The sequence below is a fragment of the Lissotriton vulgaris genome, chromosome 9 (genome assembly GCF_964263255.1).
Source record: "Lissotriton vulgaris chromosome 9, aLisVul1.2, whole genome shotgun sequence".
NCBI classification, from domain to species: domain Eukaryota; kingdom Metazoa; phylum Chordata; class Amphibia; order Caudata; family Salamandridae; genus Lissotriton; species Lissotriton vulgaris.
The window spans coordinates 233,056,026-233,071,702 of NC_141697.1; positions in this window are offsets into that span (position 1 = coordinate 233,056,026).

Here is a 15,677-nt window from a genome sequence, read left to right on the forward strand (position 1 = left end):
CTTAAGAGTCTTGTCATGTGCTTAGCCCTCTGATCTCATAAAGAGTTCAGAGGTGTTTTGTTAGTAATAAATATGTTGTTTATTTTCATAACAACCTGTGTGGTGTCCTTTCATTTGGTATTCAAGGGGTTATATGTGGTAAAACAGCTGGCTTCACATGCCAAAAGAGTTTAGCCTAAGACTGCTTTGTCCATGCTACCATTAGGATAGGAAAACCCATAGTGTAGGTAAGTGCACCACTTACACCTCATTAGAAAGCATGTCTATCACAGGAGAGAACACAGTGACTCCCCTTGTGATTAGTGACCCTCCACAGGTCCTTTCCAGATATGCAGCCAGGGCCGGACTGGGAACTGAAAGCAGCCCTGGCAAATTTCAGCAGACCAGCCCCCATCCGGCGAGATAGCGAGTGTGTGCAGCGAGCGAGCCCGACCACTACTAGGTGGGATTGGGGGGGTTCTCCCCCAAGAAAATTTTGGAAAACGACAGACCAAAATTGTGAATTTTACAGCACATTTTTCATTACATATTCGATTGTATCAACTTTCAAAGCACAGTAAATAGTAGATGATGACCTTAAAGAGCCCCCAGGTTACCCACCCAGTCATATGTACCCATAGACATTGTTTCAGAGAGCACCAAAATTAGACACAAGTAGTGGATGTCGGATCCTGTGCTTAATATTAAGGGACTGCGGCATCACATGCTAGAGATGAGTGTATGCCTGTCTCGTGTCTCTCTCCTCTTCTCACTCTTACAATTGGTTCGGGCTGGCTGAGACATTGGGTCTGGTTGGAGTTACTACCCAAGATGGCAATATACGACCATATTACACATATTAACTGTTACGTATTTTGGGGTAAGTTGAATTGAAAAGGGGCTTTGTTGAAGCTGTTATCTTAAAGAGCCTTTTCCCCAGGAAATCCTTTGATGTTGTGTTTTTAAACTGCTTCGAATTAATTATTGTGTACCTTAGTCTGTGTCTGGCAGGCCTTCAGAGATTAACCAGCAGTGTATCCTTTTTCTTTTGGATTTGATATCTACCTTCAAACGCAATTATTACATTTACACCTCCATATTAACTACAGGGATGTAATCCATCCAGCAGCCATATTGCATATGGGCTGAAACATTCCAGTTTGTGTGACCTTATGCACATAAATGGGAATCGCAGCTTTTATTGTACAGAGCCAAAGAGATCAAGTTGCGTCTGACTATTAATTAATATTTATTTTATGACTTTGCTATAGCACATCCCTAGCTCCAAGGGGAACTCAAGAGCTTCTAGAGAACCTTTCTGTTGTCAGGATTAACACCAGCTGCTATCAATTAAACTGGGATCTGTGTCTATGGGTTTTGCTTCAGACTAGATTACAGAAATTCAGAATGTGAGTGGCAGGTGAGGTGAATGAGAATATTTTATTACAAACTACTTTATACCTTCAAAGGTGGCCGTCTTGGATGTGCTTGCAACCGTGGTTTGCCATCTTTAAACACTTTTATTTTTTTTTACAAATTCTGTTTAAAGAATGCTACCGTGGATGCATGCACATCCACAGTGGCCATCTTTGCACTGGATTTGTACAGCTGAAACAAATCCATTTAAAGATGCCGGATGTGAATGCTTCTGCGGGAGGACATCTTAAAACGGTAAAACATTTTACCAGCCACCAATAGTGTGGTGGGCGACATAAAACTAGGTGGGGCGGGGCAGGTAAAGCGGAAGCATAGTGAAAAAGGAGAGGGAATGTTAAAAGAAAAAGTGCAGGCACTGAGGCTAGGAAGAAGGGAGGAGAGAGAGAGAGAGAGACGGGGAATCAAAATAGACCCTCATGTGCACTGCAATAAAAGGTCTGATGTCAGCAGTGGAACACCACATCAGCCAAACAAAACGCTGTGAGACCGAATGCTTGCCGGTAGGATAAACAGAAGACCAGACAAAAACTACTGAAACCAGAGCAAAGAAGTGAGCTTGAATACAAAAACTTCCAGTCACGAGAAAGGGGCTTTCCCAAACTTTACCCGGTCTCTAGAATGTGTAGGAGACAGACTCCAAAAGAGCCTGTAGCCGAGGCTTAAAATTTTTTGAATCCTGACAAGTATTAGTAAAGTTACTATTGACATTAAAGTCCCACAGCCTTGAAATATCGCTGATCAATCTGAGCTGACTCTAATAATTATTGCCACATTGCAGGACTCTCTTAGAATGTCAAACTCCAGGAAAAAAATAATTCTTGCACAACTTCAAGACCACAAGTCCTAAACACAAGCCAATCTGGCTTCCACTTCAGACAAAGAATACTACATTGATATCAGTACGGCACAACCTACTGGAAGAAGCAGACCTGAGCCCTCTTCCTGCCCCCATGTCTCTGCCACCCTCAACACTGTGACCCCAAAATTCTCATTTACTGATTGCAATCAGTAGCTTTTTATCTCAGACCATTCCACCAAGTGTTTCAAATCATTCATCTCGGACTGCAGCCAACACGTGGGAGATGATATCCCCCAACTCCAGCCTACATGCATATGAAGTTCCTCGACACCCCTTCTAAATTAACATAATACATCTCACAGACCAAACTTTCTCTCACATCTTTAGCAGAGACTTAGAGTAAGGAAACTTGGTGCTGTATGGGATGCAGACCTCTACTTCCAAAGTGGAGATTTAGTAAAATGTACCCCGTTAATGGAATCTCATTAAAAAAACTTGCCTTGCATCACTCCATAAAATCACCACGTGGTATGGGGCACTAGTCAACTCGTAAGTGAACAATGGGTGCTCTATCCTGCCCTAAAAACACACTAGAAAGCCCTGATGTCTGTTTATATATATTTTTCAGCACAAGCTGACCCCTAGTTACAGCCCCCAAGAGTCAAGCAGCACAGCGCCACCAAATGGAGCACACGAGTCACAACATGTATCCTGCCTGCTGGCTCTGAACATTTCAGCTGGCCTGGCCCTGCTCGGAGTCGGAGTCTCGACTCGGACAACAGACAACACCAGACGGCTGACCCTGACGAAAAGAAAAACCATAATTTTTACAGAATCTGACCTGAGCAGCTGAGCTCAACAGGGTTTGAGCCTGAGGTCAGTGCTGCACTGCTGGGGGGTTCTCCTCGAGGATGCCGAGAGAGACGCCGAGTATGCACTAAGCCGCAGTTTACCGGATACGGATCCTGAATAATACGGACTGTAGTCCTTTCCTGATACTGGGGACGAGACACATTTTACCAAACAACCGAGTGGTCCCCCCCAGTCCAGCACCCGGATCGTTTCACCATACCCCATTGGGGATATTGGACTTTATTTTCCAAAATTAACAATCCCTTTATCATTGATATGAGCACTATCCAACACTGATTTATATCAGGTTGTCCGCCCTTTTATCCCCACTTTCGTCCTGATGAAGACCCACATGCAAGGACTTCACTAATTCCTGCTCTCCTGGGTCGAAACGTCGACTACCCCACGCCAATACACAGCTCCTATCTACCTATACTCTTCCATTGTATGGACTATGGGGCATGTGTACCATGAACTTTGAGTTGATTTACTTTCTCTTTATTGTCTATCTTTTGACATGTGAATTCATATATATGTGTGAATAATACGCGTTTTTACTGTCACTATCCCTTCCTACACTACCCTCACGACTGCACGTCCCCCTTACCCCCAGGGGCACTGTTACAACTGTAATTTGTGATATTGACAACTTTTCCCTATAATGTGAATTAAACATTATAGCTGGTAATTTTGGTTTCATTGAGTTTGTTCAGATTGTTCTTTACTAATAGCATTTCCCACTGGGACCCCTTCTTCCTAACGCACTGCTGGGGGCGGCAGGTGGCCTCTGGGCCGTGGCAGGAGGAACCAAAGCAGGCAGGCCTGCTCACAAATAAATCCACTCTCAGGGGCCAGGGGCCATGCCAATGCGGTGGGCTGTGCCGAAAAAGCCACCTGGTTTTAGCGCTATGTTGTTCACAGCACAGAAACAGCATTCCTGATGTAATGTCATGTTACAAAGGCAATGGCAAACAATAAAAACGTGCAGACACGCTCTGAAATTATCTCTCCAATAAGCTGCCTGCCCCCCCATAAATGACAATAGATTATGGAGCTAATACAAACATAAATGCACGCTTCCTGTCCCACTTTGGTGGCCCTCTGGCCTTCAGCTGCATGACGAATAATTATGCAGCAGTATGAAAGGAAGACGCAGAACTCCCAAACACAGATCATACTCTGTTTAGTGCAAACATTACCAGAGAAACGCCTATCATATTAAACGAGAACATTGCTCACTTTTCAAGAGAGTATATTAATAATTAAAGGTATAATTTAAGATGGCAGAATTCACAGAAATTATGCACACGTTACATTTTGGAGAATTCCTGCACATCCAGCTGTACTTTTACTTTAGCAGGAAATTGATGCAAAAAACTGCTTGGTATGCGGTGAAATGCAGCATACATCTGTTCCCGTGGTCTCAGGTGCCTGAACAGATCCAATATATATGTAGATATTTCTCTGGGAAATAAAATGTTCACTTTATCAAAATGAACGTTATAGGACGGAACAATGCACACAGTTGCCCATATGTCGTGTTCACCGCGCTCAGGTTTGTATATGTAAGTTACGTAACAGTTGAGCGAAAGGAATATATCGGAGTCTGATCTGGATTCTCCTATTGCTCTGTTAGGTAACTTACATATACAAACCTGAGCTCGGTGAACACGACAATCAGAGAATACCAGGTCAATACCTACCCGTTGACCCTGCGCTCCTACTGCTGTGCATCATCTGATTACAAATGGAATTAGCAAAAATGCAAAAACAACACTCACCTGGTGGCGGGCAGCATTGGCAGACAGTCAGCAGCAGCCAGGGACACTGGGACACACTGCGACAGAGGCAGGGGCCATGCCTGGGCCAGGGAGCGAGAAATAATTAAATTATGGGGAGGCGAGAGAGGGCCTCTCGTCGACTCGTCAAGGCCTCAGTCTCTGCTGGGTTTTGGAATCAGGGGGTCAGGCACACTTTTTATTGCGCGATCCCCCAATGCGCATGTGTCACCTCACCACCAACAGCCGTGCCAGCCCCACCCCCCTAAGGTGGGTGAACGAGTCTGTGACTAGGAGCAGGCCGCGCAGACGCAGCGGTGGAGACTTCAGCGTGCCGAGCGCGACCCCACCCACCTCCGAAAATGGCACTGCTGCCGTGCTGCTTCGCCTCCAATAAATAATTATTTTATCCAGCACTGACCAGCAGTCAGCAGTTTAAATAAATTCATAAATTGTGCTTTTTTACACACTGAGCGAGGGAGATGCAGTCACGCAGCAGAATCAGCAGAGACAGTACAGAGCAAACAGTAAGTGACAGTATAAAAAAAATCGGCCCCGCCCCACCCAACAACAAAACCGGCCCCCGGCCAAAAAATCGGCCCCCACCCTTGACAGCCTACCGGGGGATTGCCCGGTGCCCGACATTTCCAGTCCGGCCCTGGATGCAGCACTCAGCTTCCAGGAGAGAAGACAATTGTGTACATCCAGGAAACTGAAACAGGGTTCTAACCCTACCCTTCCTTTTCTGTTAGGTCTCTTAGAGACATATGATGCTAGAAGGGCTTCTAATCCAGGCCCCTCAGATGCAGCAGATGAAAGCATGCCCCCCTTAGAAGGTGACCCTGACTCTAACCTCCCTGAAACAGAAGATGTAGATGGTAGGGAAGATGGGAACTCATCTGAGGAAGAGTCAGACAATGGCCAAGCTTTAGTCAGCAGACTTACTAGGGCCAACCAGACCTAACCACAAGCAGGCCTAACCTTGGGAATAGAAGAGGTAGATCTCACTCCAGAGACTCTAACAAATCTATTCACTCCCATGTCTCTCACACATCTTCTCAGAGGGGGATGACTTCCCCTCAGAGAAGAGAACATGAGGCAAAGATGAAGGAAGTTAATCTGAGGATCCAAAGGGAAGAACGTGCCCTTGCCAAGGAGAAACTTGCCTTTGCCAGAGAGCAGAGATTGAGTGGGTTAGAACCCACTGGTGGCAATCAATCAATCAGTGACACTTATAAAGCGCGCTACATACCCGTGGGGTCTCAAGGCGCTGGGGGGGGGGGAGCCGCTACTGCTCGAACAGCCAGGTCTTCAGCTTTTTCCTGAAGGAGAGGTGGTCTTGGGTCAGGCGCAGGTCGGTCGGGAGGGAGTTCCAGGTCTTGGCGGCCAGGTGGGAGAAGGACCTTCCTCCTGTAGTCGCTCTTCGGATGCGGGGGACGGCGGCGAGGGCGTGGTTGGCTGATCGGAGGTGGCGTTTGGGAGCGTAGAAGTTGACTCGGCTGTTGAGGTAGCTCGGGCCTTGGTCGTGTAGGGTGTTGTGTGCGTGGGTGAGGAGGCGGAAGGTGATTCTTTTGTTGACGGGGAGCCAGTGAAGGTCTCGCAGATGTCCGGAGATGTGGCTGGTTCGTGGGATGTCGAGGATGAGTCTGGCTGAGGCGTTCTGGATCCGCTGGAGTCTCTTCTGGAGCTTGGCGGTGGTCCCGGCGTAGAGGGCGTTGCCGTAGTCCAGTCGGCTGGTGACGAGGGCCTGGGTGACGGTCTTCCTGGTCTCGGTGGGGATCCACCAGAAGATCTTCCGTAGCATGCGTAGGATGTTGAAGCATGCCGAGGAGACGTTGTTGACTTGCCTGGTCATGGAGAGGGAGGAGTCCAGGATGAAGCCCAGGTTGCGTGCATGGTCTGTCGGTTTGGGTGCGGTGCCCAGGGCGGGAGGCCACCAGGAGTCGTCCCAGGCGGAGGGAGAGGAGCCCAGGATGAGGACCTCCGTCTTGTCCGAGTTCAGTTTCAGGCGGCTGGTCGTCATCCACTCGGCTACCTCTTTCATCCCTTCGTGCAGGTTGGCTCTGGCGGCGGCGGGGTCGTTGGTCAGGGAGAGGATCAGCTGGGTGTCGTCGGCGTAGGAGATTATGCTGAGGTTGTGTTTGCGTACGATGGCCGCGAGGGGGCTCATGTAGACGTTGAAGAGGGTGGGGCTCAGAGATGATCCTTGGGGGACGCCGCAGATGACTTCGGTGGCCTCTGACTTGTACGGTGGTAGGCGGACTCTCTGTGTTCTCCCGTCGAGGAAGGAGGTGATCCACTCCAGCGCCTTGTCCTGGATTCCGACGTTGCTGAGGCGCCGTACTAGGGTGCGGTGGCAGACCGTGTCGAATGCCGCGGAGAGGTCTAGGAGGATGAGGGCCGCTGTTTCTCCATTGTCCATCAGGGCTCGGATGTCGTCGGTGGCGGCGATGAGGGCGGTCTCGGTGCTGTGGTTGGCTCGGAAGCCGGACTGTGAGGGGTCGAGGGATCCGTTCGTCTCGAGGAAAGCGGCCATCTGCTTGTTGACGGTCTTCTCGATGACTTTGGCTGGAAACGGGAGGAGCGAGATGGGGCGGTAATTCTTGAGGTCGGTGGGGTCCGCTGTTGGTTTCTTGAGTAGGGCGCTGAGTTCGGCGTGTTTCCAGCTCTCGGGGAAGATGGTGGTGTCGAGGGATGTGTTGATGATGTCTCGCAGGTGGGGTGCGATGACAGCGTCGGCTTTGTTGAAGACGTGGTGAGGGCAGGGGTCGGTCGGTGATCCGGAGTGGATGGAGTTCATCGTGCGGATGGTGTCTTCGGTGCTGATCGGGGTCCAGGCGTGGAGGGTGGTGGTGGGGGGTGGTTGTTCGGTCATGGTGTGCGTTGGTTGGTTGTTGAAGCTGTTGTGTATGTCCGCGATCTTGTTGTGGAAGTATGAAGCCAGGGAGTTGCAGAGGTCTTGCGATGGGGTGATGTCGTTGTTTCCTGCGCTGGGGTTGGAAAGCTCTTTGACGATGTTGAAGAGTTCCTTGCAGTTGTGTGCGTTGTTGTCCAACCGGTCCTTGAATGCTGTTTTCTTGGCGGCGCGGATCAGCTGGTGGTGTTTCCGGGTGGCAAGTTTGAAGGAGGTCCTGTTGTCCGGTGTCGGTTCCCTTCTCCAGACTTTCTCGAGGGCTCGGCAGTTCTTCTTGGAGCTCTTGAGTTCGTCGGTGAACCATGGGGCTTTCTTGCTGCCGGGTCTGCTGGGCGGGGTCCTCAGTGGGGCGAGTTCGTCCGCGCAGTTGCTGATCCACTTCGTGAGGTTGTCGGCGGCCTGGCTGGGGTTCGCTGAGCTGGCCGGAGGGTGCTGGCTCAGGGAGGTGGCGAGCTGGTCTGCTGTGATCTTGTTCCAGCTTCTGCGGGCGGTCTGTTGCTGGTGGTGGTGGGTCGTTGTTTTCTTGAAGGTGAAGTGGACGCAGCTGTGGTCCGTCCATTGAAGCTCTGTGGTGTGGCTGAAGTTGATGTCCTTGCTGGATGAGAAGACAGCGTCGAGTGTGTGTCCGGCGAGGTGGGTGGGGGTGGACACTAGTTGCTTGAGTCCCAGGTTGGTGAGGTTGTCGAGCAGGGTGCTGGTGTTGCGGTCGTTGTTGTTCTCCAGATGGAAGTTGAGGTCTCCCAGGAGGATGTAGTCAGCGGAGGGGAGGGCATGTGGGCTGACGAAGTCGGCGATGTCCTCGCTGAATTGTGTGCGTGGTCCAGGGGGTCGGTAGATCAGGGTGCCTCTGAGGGTGGTGTTCGGGTTGGTGTGGATCTGGAAATGCAGGTGTTCGGCGGTGGTCAGGGAGTTGTCGGTGCTGGTCGTGAGACGGATGGTGCTCCTGTGGATGATGGCGATGCCTCCTCCCATCTGGTTGGCGTTTCGGTCCCTCCGGACGATCTTGTAGCCCTCTGGGATGGCGATGGCGATGTCGGGAGCTGAAGAGGCGTTCATCCAGGTCTCCGTGAGGAAGGCAACGTCTGGAGCTGTGGTGTCGAGGAGGTTCCAGAGTTCGATGGCATGTCTGTGGATGGAGCGGGTGTTGAGCAGGATGCACTTGAGGTGGGTACTGCTGGTGTTCGGCTTGGTGGGTGCTGGTGCGAGGCAGGTCCGGATGCAGGTGAACTTGCAGGCGTGGCAGCTGAAGGGTCCGTGGGTACGTCGTGGACAGGCTTGATGGCATTCTGGGAGTCGGCCGGTGTTGAGAGCGGTGAGGGTGGCGGCGGAGTACGTCAGGCGGGTCGGTCGGGGTCTTCGTGGGCCAGGGGTCCTGGCGCTGGTCGCGATCCGGTCGCGGACGGGCGTAGACGGGCTTACCTTTGGCGCGCCTTCGGCGCACAATCGGCGCGCCCGCTGCGCGTGACCGCTGCGCGTCCGCACGGTCGCCATTTAAGGCGAAGTGCGCGGGTGGGCGGAGCAGCTGGGAGGCGGGAGCGGGGAGGGAACAGAAGAGAAAAAGGGGCGGGGCCAATGGCGGTGGCGGGAAGCGAGAGCGGAGGGCGGCGAGGTAGGCGGCCAATCAGGAAGGAAACTGGACACGGCACAGGGGATACAAAGAAATTAACAGGCACAAATTTAGGGCAAAACAAATAAAAACGGCAAAATACGCGAGCAGACGGCAGAAACAGACAAGCACAAATTTAGGGCAAAACAAATAAAAACAGCAAAATACGCGAGCAGACGGCAGAAACAGACAAGCACAAATTACGGGCAAAACGAGGAAAAACAGCAAAATACGCGAGCAGACGGCAGAAACAGACAAGCACAAATTTAGGGCAAAACAAGGAAAAACAGCAAAATACGCGAGCAGACGGCAGAAACAGACAAGCACAAATTTAGGGCAAAACAACTGGGAAACCAGAGGGGAGCGACCACGGCGACAGCGAGGCCGGCGGCGAGGCAGAAGGCAGGCAGAGGGGGAACACACGCAGCAGCTGGTGGCCGTGCGGCGCGGGGGTGTCCCACAAGTATCCCTAGAGCAGCAGTATCCCTAGAGATGAAGACAGGAGTTTTGATAATAGACACCTGAGTGCCCTCCTATAAGGTAGGAGATGACATCCACAAATGGATGACTGCTCTGGAGAGGGCCTGCAAAGTACAGCAGGTACCCCAGAGTCAGTGGGCAGCTATATTGTGGCTCTCCTTTGAAGGTAAAGGTACAGATAAGCTCCTCACTGTTAGAGATGAGGATGCTAATGATTACCAAGTTCTGAAAAATGCACTGATTGATAGGTTTGGCCTAACAACTGAACAGTACAGGTTGATGTTCAGAGGCACCCAGAAAACTCAGTCTCAGGATTGGACTGACTTTGTTGATTGTGCCACTTAGGATTTGGAAGGCTGGTTACTGGGAAGTAAAGTTACTGATTACACAGGATTGTACAATCTCATTATGAGAGAGCAAGTCTTAAATAATTGTCAGAACCAATTATTACACCAGCACCTGGTAGACTCTGATCTGACCTTTCCACAAGAATTGGGTAAGAGGGCAGACAAATGGGTCAGAACCAGGATTAGGCCTAAGAATCAGGGTGGTGACCAAAAAAAGAATCAACCAAGCCTCAAGAGAAGGGTGGGAATAAATCTTCAGATCAAACCACAAAAGGGCCCCAAAAATCCTCTGAAGGGGGTGGGTCCCAGAATCCTTCCAATACCCAAAAGAAACCTTATTGCCATGCCTGCAAACAGGTAGGCCATTGGAAAACTGACAGCAGTTGCCCCAAGGTCAACAATAAGGAAAATATTCCTCCAAGTAACACTCCAACACCTCCTGTTACTACTAGTAGTAATCCCCCAAGTGATGGGAGTGCCCCCAAAAATTTGGTTGGGTATACTTGGGGAACTCAGGTGGACTCTGGCCTAACCAAGTCCCCTACCACAGATACTCTTGTCTGTGAAAATGGCATGGGGTTTGCCAACTTCACTGCTTGTCCCAACACTTTGGACAAGTACAGACAGGAGACCCTCATCAATGGTCTGAAAGTTGAGGCCTACAGGGGCTAGCATCACTATGGTGACTGAGAGCCTAGTCCCCTCAAGGCAACTTTTACCTGGAGCCACATACCAGGTGACCAACATTGATGGAGTGCAGAGAGATCATCCCATGGCAGTGGTAAATCTCAGCTGGGGAGGTGTCACTGGTCCCAAGAGAGTGGCAGTATCATCAAACTTGCCTGTAGATTGCCTACTGGGGAATGATTCAGAGATCTCGGCCTGGGCTGAGGTAGAGCAAGAAACCCATTTTAAAATGGTAAATCTCCATGGAAAGGTTAGTGGAGCTGTGATGGCCACAGCCCCAGTCCAAGATGTCCTCCCTGAACAGGTCAGGAGGGCTGTGCCAGTTTCAGCCCAATCTCAAACAGATTCCTTCCCTGAACAGGTTAGCAGGGCTGTGATGGTAACAGCCCATACCCAAACTGAGTCCCTTCCTGAAAAGGTTGGTGGGGCTGTGATGGCCACAGCCCAAACTCAAACAGATAATAGTGTTGTGAAGCCTGAAACTATGGATCACTCCACTCAAACAGAGAGCATTGAGGAGGAAGAGAAATCTCCATCCCACCAGACTTTAGGAAAGAATCAGCCTCCTCAGGGAACTGATCTTATCTCTTGTGAAGAAACTGCCCCAGAGGTAGTCAGGCCTAGCCTGATAGAGCCCCTGATGTCAGTGGACCCTTCCAAGGTGGGACCCAGTCTGGAGCAGGTAACCTGCCCCTCTCTACCCTGCCTCAGCCAGCCCAGGGCTGTAGAGGTCAGGGAGGCCAGTGGTGAGCCCCAAAGGGCCCCCTGTCCAAAAGAACCCCCCAATCAGCAGATTAAGGGCCCTGAAGCTAGCAGTCCTAGCCAAGTGAAAATAAAACAAACTCCTGAGGGATCCCCCTTAAACTTAGTTAGGGACCTCCCACAGATGGACACTGTTGGGCACAGCCAAACCTGGGACCTAAGGGCCCCAAACCTGACCTGTCCCTCCAGTAAGCCAAACAGAGGAACCCAGCCTCCAGCTTTAGGTCGCCAGAGGTTGACCCTGAGAGCACACTGCAACTCAGTACTGGAAAGAAAGGCATATATGGTGGATAGTGATTGGAGGAAGTTGAGCCCAACATTAGTGGAGCCTCACTTCAGTACTCCATCCCAGCACCAGCCTTTTACTTTGCCAAAACACACCCCAGGTAGAGATTTCCTATGGTGGAGACCCTCAGATACCCTTAGGGTGAGGGATTGCTTAGTGGACCATGAGATAGGGGGTAACCATGCCAGTGCTGTTACTTCCTTATATGGCCACGTAGGCAATAGAGGCTTACCTAGACAAGGATAGCCTTATCTCCTTTCGTTTGGGGGGGTTATGTAGGAAGGTGGATATCTGACTATGGTTGCCCCCAACGTTTTGCCTAGTATTTTGCTGGTTTTCGACATAGTTGGCCTGGGATCCTGCTATTCAGGACCACAGACTTCCTGCTCTCTCTGTTAAAATGGACTCCGTGTACCTTAGGTACATATCTAATTGGATACTGGGTCACCTTATCAGCCCCTGCACAGTGTACCTTAGGTACCCAGGGCATAGGTGCACCCAGGGCCTACCAGGGGCTGCAGCATTTTTATGCCACCCCTGGCTGGCCATCCAAAACTGACACAACTGGCTGGTAACACAGCTGGGGCAAGGTGGTGTAATCACCCTTTGCTGTAGATATAGTATACCTATATCTAACCCTAAAATGGACACATATACTCCTATAAGTCACTCCTATGGCAGGCCTTATCAATCCTGGAGGCAGAGTGCTTGGAATTATGTGAGATGGTGCTCTAGCATGAGCTGAGCCTGTCTGCAGCTTTCGGAACCATGTCCTTTAGCTGTTTCCATGATAACGCTATACCATATACTCTTAAGTGCATTATAATCCTCGCGGTTATTGCTAACTTTGGCATAGCATTATCAAAACATGTCGAGTAAGGTGTCATACGAGTTGGAATACTACCCCCTCGCCAATTCTGGCGACGGGGGTAGCATTCCACCCTTTTAGAGGGACGCGACATGTATGTAACTGAAAACCCCGGTTAAAGTTAACTCGAGCCTCAGCATCACAAAATGGATGCTGCCACCACAGACACGAGTCTGACCTCCTGCTGCTGGGAGTCCTTCCAGCGAGGGAGGCCTGGACAAAGGGTTTCCTGCCTTGGGAGGTGCTAGCACCACCCCAGACAGGATTTTGTGTATTGAGGTAGGACAGGCTGAAAGGAATGAGACATGCCTGGGGCACACAAGGTGTCCCTGTGCATACCCCGGTTCAAACCGGTTGCTGGGGCACTCCAGCCCCAGCTCTGCTGCGAAACCGGACAAAGGATAGAGGGTGTAACCACCCCCCTTCCTGGCCCCACCCATAGGAGGGACCTAGTCACAGTACAGACCCCTTTAGGAGAATAAAGGTAGAAGCTGGTCCCATTCCAAGTTAGATTAATCCTGATTTGAAACTACAGAGAAGAAACTCTGGACTTCGACGTTCTGCTCCACAGAAGACTGAAGAAATATATCCCTTGTGGCCAAGGAGTGACCACCCTGCACAAGCAGGCACCATCAAGCGTCCTAGCGGTTCACTTTGTCGTCCTTCCCGGTGGAACCAGACCTCAGAGCTCGACGAGACCCGGACTTCCAGACCTCTCCGACCTCTACCTACATCTGCAGCACAACTGAGATCCGTGGGTGCGACGAGACACGTGGGACCGGCCATCTTGGAGAAACTGCACTTCGCTTCCAGCACGACTTCAGAGGCATCCTCGAGAAAGTGCTTTGGGGATTGAGAATACCCAGCCCCGAGCAGCTCCTGCACAGAAGACCAGCCCTCCAGCATCCACGAGATCTGCGTGGGGCCCTTTTGCTTGATTGCTGCTCGACGTGTTGTCTGGTCACTTGCCGGCTGGCTAGTCGCCTCCTAGACGACGATCCACGAAATCTACACCGCTGGTCTGGTTGCTCCAGACTGGCCCTTGCTTCCCTGCAAAGGAGAAGCATCCCAGACCCTCCTGGTCCGCACCAGACGCCATCTTCCATCACCGCGTGGGTTGCCTTTGCCAAGGCCTGTTGACTCCGAATCCGGATCCAACACCGCCGACAGCGAGAGCCTGCGTGGGACAGCTCGGGCCTCCATCCTGGTTGTCGAAGACACCTCCTGGTCCACGTGGCTGCGGAGTCAAGCGTCCACTCTTCACCTGATCGCGACAACAGCATCTGGTTCCTTTCTGATTCCACTCCGGTCACTGGCTAGTGACTTTGAACATTGTCCCCTCTGCTTTCAGGTCTCCATCTTCCTCGATCCACCCTTGGATCGCACCGGACATCTTCCTCCTGGTCGCCTGCAGCATCTTTCTTCAAGGCTCCATAGACTTCGACGCGGAAACCCGACACACTTTCACACCTATGCACCCGCAGCCCGTGGGTGAGGTAACAAGAGCATTTCGGTGCTCAAGGGTAGATTGACTCTCCTAGTGTCCAGGTATCCTGTTGTTTTAGTCTTAACCAGTCGGAACTGACTTTTACTTACCTTTTCGTAACTTGTAGTGTCCATTGACTTTGTCCCGCATCTTGCGTGTGAGTTCACACTCTGCACCCGCGTCCCGTGGGCCTCCTGCTCCTTACCTAAGGTTAGGGTAGTGTAGTCCCAGCGATCCTACAGCCTCTGGACATCTTCATTTCCTCTATCGATTTCCTTATACCATTTACTTAGTATATGGTTTGTCGTGCCCCTAGGGCACCATTGTAATTTGTGCAACTTATCGTATTTTTCTTAAGAGTCTTGTCATGTGCTTAGCCCTCTGATCTCATAAAGAGTTCAGAGGTGTTTTGTTAGTAATAAATATCTTGTTTATTTTCATAGCAACCTGTGTGGTGTCCTTTCATTTGGTATTCAAGGGGTTATATGTGGTAAAACAGCTGGCTTCACATGCAAAAAGAGTTTAGCCTAAGACTTCTTTGTCCATGCTACCATTAGGATAGCTGGTCTATAAGGTTGACTTACAACCAATCACCATAAGGGTTGTTTGGACTGATACAAGGTGATCACTAGAACTAGTGAGCATCATATATCAGGCCAACTTCTCACACTCAACTGAGCCGTTGGAGAGCTAGCAGCCTAATTTATGGTTGGCGGAGATCCATGGCAGTACGCGCTGCTCCATGGCAGTACGCGCTGCTGGTTAGACAGAAGACTGGCGCATCCGTATCTGCCCTGAGAGAGGAGAGATGCCTTTTTATTTGTATTCTATCTTTGGGTGCATTGCCATGTGCTAAGAGCTGAAAGCTGATGGCCTGGGGTGCTATTGAACCCAGCTGAGGGAGAGTGAAGGCCTTAAGGTGCACATGCAGTGAGAAGGAGCACAAGTACGGTTGGAACAATAGGGGTGGGAGCTCACCCATGGATGCTAGCCACACCTGTGCCTAGCTGGGTACCTTCCACGATCAAGGGGCTCAACTGGGTGCGGCGGGTCCCTTCCACGATCAAGGGGCTCAACTGGATGCGGCGGAACTAACCACTGCTGCCCAACCCTGTTGCCTACTGCTCACCGCACTCCTTCGAGCGAGTGGCCTTCCTGTGGCCGCCTTCGCTGTACAAGCACAACCATTTCCGCTCACCAGCTGGTGAACTTTGCTGAAACCCCACTGGGCCTGGGTTTGGTGATTTGGAAAGACTGAGCGAGCAGGCAGGTGGGCGGCATCGGCCTTCTGCGGTAGGCGGGCAGTGTAGTTCCTCTGTGGCGGGTCAGACAGTTGACAACTGTGGCTCGGTGCTGTTTCTTTGGCTGTGAGCTAGGGCAGCAGCTGTGAGCTGCC